The sequence below is a fragment of the Cupressus sempervirens genome, chromosome 7 (genome assembly GCF_028749045.1).
Source record: "Cupressus sempervirens isolate cs-2001-9-10 chromosome 7, ASM2874904v1, whole genome shotgun sequence".
NCBI lineage: Eukaryota > Viridiplantae > Streptophyta > Pinopsida > Cupressales > Cupressaceae > Cupressus > Cupressus sempervirens.
The window spans coordinates 863717400-863722268 of record NC_143124.1 but is presented as its reverse complement, the minus strand read 5'-3'; positions in this window follow the sequence as shown (position 1 = coordinate 863722268).

Sequence of the window (4869 nt, the reverse complement as noted above, 5' to 3'; positions counted from 1 at the left end):
CTTAGTATGGCTGATTTCTTATGTGATGCTCTTGGATGGAACCACTGGTAGGTGTCCATGTGTTGGATTTGAGTGCATCTTTTGTTTCTTCTTGCAGAGTAAGGTGCATTATTTTTCCAGTTTTCTCCTATTGTAAGTAATAAATGAATCTTATCTATGAATTTGTGTTATATCAATATAGTAACAAAATGTTCCTTTCATTTATAAATGAGTGTATATTGTGAATCATTGCAAGGAAGTAGGTGTTATATTAGATCCTTCAGGTTAATGGCTTAAGTTTGCAAACTGATTGTTTCTTAAGCTTATTGAAATTGTATTAAAATTGATGTATATCTAAATGTTGCATTGCATGGAAATTATTTAAGGAAATTATTGTAATATACATATGAATTAAGTTATTAATTGTATATTTCTTGAATTGCACGAGTGTGTTCTCTAGCGCTACTAGGATGATGTATTCCTTAGCATTGTGTGGTGATTTATCCCTCTTGTGTGATTGTTCTCAATCATCACATGCAATGTGATTTCATTGATGCCTTACTTTATTTGGTTGGATCTACTTTCCTCATGTTGTTGGGCTAGCATTGGTTTTCAAAATTTTCCCTTCTTTGACTAGTCATCAAAAATTCTCTATCAATCTCTTTGTGGCTATTTTCACACTTGATTTATTATTGAAAATAGATCTTTGGTGATTTACTATTGGAGTTGACAATTCCCTCATTTGGAATTTTTAATTTTTTTTCATGGTGACTATTCTACATGTTTTCAATGTCTAGAAAATCTTGTGTTGTAATTCTATCATGTTCATCTTGAACATCTGGTAGTATGTATAATGGATAATATCATAGAGAACATACTAGTGTGTTTAGAATAGATGTAAAGTTATTAATATAATTGAATAGTTTAAATTATGATTAAATGTAATGTTATTCTTGAAAGGAATTTGAAAATATACATACTTGTTTTATGGTTAGTGACTCTTGAACTCTTGCTTCAAAAACATTTAAGTTTTATTGCGCATTTATGCTTGTATTATGGTTAACTAATGAAATTATGAATGAGAAGTAATGATGGTCTGAATGTATGGATTACCTTTCATTTCATGTCTTATGTCAATTTGGACATGTCTTCTCTTTGGTTTTTTTGGACATTTCTTTTGTTGCTTGTCTTGGTAACCGAGATTATCTAATTTTGCCTATGTTGTTTTATCTTGAGTGGTTACTCAAACTCTTGGGTCTTAGGAATCTCTTTTCCCCATTATGTAGTGGCTTTTGAATGGATTCAATTGGATTCCAGATCTGAAAGTATGGCCTCTAGAGTGAAGGAAATTTTTGTGCCTCTTTAGAGTCATCCTCTATTAGTGGGGGGTATGTGCAGGATCATGGTGTGCCAAAAAGTGGTGATCTGAAAAATATGTAGTTCTGAAATGCCTCAAAGAATTTCAAAATCTATTCCAACTTTTTTCCCACCCATCCTGATACTAAATGAAAATAATTAATACCTTTATAATTCCTACTATATCTTTCGATACCAACCTTAAATGGTCATCTTTAAAACATCCCAAAAATTTGTTTTTGGCATGTTCCTATGTGTTTTTTACTTCAAGCATGTAGCTGACGACTTTTTTTAAACCAAAATTTGATGTAATGAAAAGGGTTTCTAAAGAATGTTCTTAGTTTTTCATAAATGTAAGTTTTTTCAAATTACGAGTTTAGTAAGTAATTATTACCTATTTTCTAATGGAGTTAGCTACAAAGTGTTGATTGACATACTAGTTGAAAAATAGCTATAACTTTCAAACTGTATAAGTTTTGTCAAATCCAAAAGATGCATCACATTCTATGCTTTGACTAGTATAAGAAAAAAATAAGAAAAACTTAATTTTGATTTTTTTTGAACTAGTTAAGGTGGTCAGACATGAGAGTTTTTTATTTCTGAAAATAGTATAGCAGAAAATTCATAATTAATTATTTGTTTGGAATAAAAATTGCTAAAAATATGGGTCACATCCAGGAATCAGTCTACTTTTTATATCTAAAATTATATTTAAAAATATCATCATTTGATTATGATTAAGGTGGTCAGACATACATCTACTTTTTATTTTCGCCCTGAAATTTTTGTAGTACTTCATTAAAATCCAAACTTTTGACCAATCAAATAATTTTTTCTCCAGATAAGGCCTTGTAGTTTAGAAACTAGATTCAATTTCCTACAGATTATTTTATTACAACTTTTTGATATAAAGTCCAAAACCACTTTAAAATTATGTGTCAAGTTGACATAACCCTGATTTTCTGGTTTTTCACTGCCACTTAAGGCCATAGTTTGGTACACCATGATCCTGCACATACCCTGGGTTCTATTCCTATTTTGATTCAAAGTGGCTTAGTTCAACCTTGAGGTTGACCCTAGTTGTGAGCTTTCATGCTAGTGTATTCCCTTATGTTTGCTTCTCTAGAGTGAGTAGGTTGGCATGGTTATGCAAGTAGCTTAGTTAGTGTTGGATGAGTATTTTGATGGTTGGAGAAATTTTGAGCTTTCCTTAATGCATCTTGGGCTGATTTAGTGCAGAGGTTGAGAGAGACTCCCTCTTTGCTCCACTACTTTATAGTTTCTTTCTTCATAAGCTTATATATTTAGGATGCTATCTTGGTTAAGTTACTCTTTTAGGGTCAACTTAAGGATTGGAGATTGAGTTTAGTGATAGATTAGGTGAGGATTCCTAACATGTGGCTAGAGGGACATGGTATCGTTGGACACATGTTATCATCTTATGAGTTGGTGTGAAGTTATTACATGATTTTTTCTAGTAATCAAATTCCTTGCAACCTAGTAGAAAGCTGATAACTTTTCTAGTTGGATTAAGTAAACCTAGTCCTGGTGATAGTTGAGATTTTTATATCATAGAGTCTTAATTCTCATATTCTTTGTGGTTAGTAGTTGTGAGTATCATTTTGGAGTTTACAATTTTGGTAAGCGAACTGTCATCGCTTCCATTGCATGATAGTGTTCTTGAGAATTTTGGGATGGTTATTCCCCATGATTCCAACTCTTGTTGGAAATTCTTAGTGTTTTGACTTTGTTTTGTGGGCACTTGGTAGGTCCATGTTGTATTTACGCATCTATTGATGAGGTAGAGTGGCTTTTTCTTTACCTTGAAGTATTGACTTTGTCACTAGATAGGTTTTCCTAGTGCAAAGGAAGTTCCTTATTGAAGGACCTTGTGTCAGTATGGCACCTATTCTCTTTTGGGTAACCTATTTGTAGTTTCACAAGATGGTTGGTGAGTCTTGGAGTGATTTAGTTTTGACTTGTGGTGAAGTTGATGAGTCATTCCTATTGTTTAGTTTTGATTTTTCATTTGGTTCATTGGTCTATATTCTTGGATTGTAGGCTATCAAGAGTAAGCCTAGTCTTTGGTGGGGATGATGTAGTGCCTCTCCCATTTGATTTTTATAATTCATCCTAATGGATGCAACCTTGATGATCTTTATTTGTGACTAATCATGATTGGGACCACGAGTGGTCCACACCTTTGGGATAATTAGATTTATGTTATTATTTCAATTCAATTGGTTATTCTTATGGCTAATTTATGAGATTATGATGTGTTAGATGGTTTCACTAAGATTTGAGCAAGTGGTTACTGGAATTAATTTGATATTACAATGTTCTTTCATGATTCACTAAGATGTGTGCAGATATTGCACTGTGTACTATTATCCTAGTGTATTTTTTTGGTCAACTTATTACCTTAATAACAAAGGATTAGACATCCTTTCACAGTGATTCCATGGTCAGACAACATCATGTGTTTACTTAAAATAGTACACTGACTTCATTTAATTTGTTAACTTAAGATTGTAAAATTGAGAGGATGGTTGCAAAGTCTATGCTCTAATTCTCCTTTAAGTCATTATAAATAATGAAAAGGAAATTCTAAAAGAATTATATGATAGCAACTAAAAAGAAAACTTAACTAAAAGCTTGAAAGCAATGGTACAACATTAAACCTATCTATTCACCTATGTTGCAGGAATAATTTATTGATTCTATTATCAATGGTTGTAGGAGCAAAAAAATTCTATCTTGCAAGGAAACAAACAAGGAAACGAAATTTATTCCAATGGAAGAGTTTACTCACCAAGTGGCCCCCCTTGGATGAGTAAAAATAGACAATCAAGATAAAAGGTGTAACCTTGAACTGTGTATTGTATTCATTCATTCATTATAATAGGTTACACTTGACTAAAAATAGTATCACACTCTAATGCTATGAATATCAACTAGTTTCTATTCTCTTTTCCAAAAAATTGTGCTCAAACCAACAACAAACACTATTTAAAGGAAACTAAAACTTCTTCCTAACTCCATGATTAGTCCATTAATGAGGATCAATTATACAAACATAAATTTTGAAACAAAATTTCCGTTAACCATAAGTAAATTCTCTAGGAATATACCACATTGTGGAAGCTACATTTGTGCACTCTTTGAATAGAAAACATATAATGACTTTCTCTTCTCATGATGATTCAACAACCTATATGGTTCTAATTTTAGTAAGGAGGTGTTGACCTTTGTATATCCATGACAAGTACCTAAAAATCATTCAATGTGCACACCATTTTCACATAAATATATTTTTTTAATAATCAATATTAGAAAATGTGTCAGGTTTAAATTACCACTCTTGCAAATCCTATGGCTACAAGAGGAAAACTACCCAAGACATAGAATAAATGAGTAAACATTTATCAACATACAACATTAGTTAATTAAACCATTTTTTACCATAAATTCAAAAAAAATAGCATATTTGAACTATCCATACTTCTACTTCATGTCTTAACATATATATAGCAT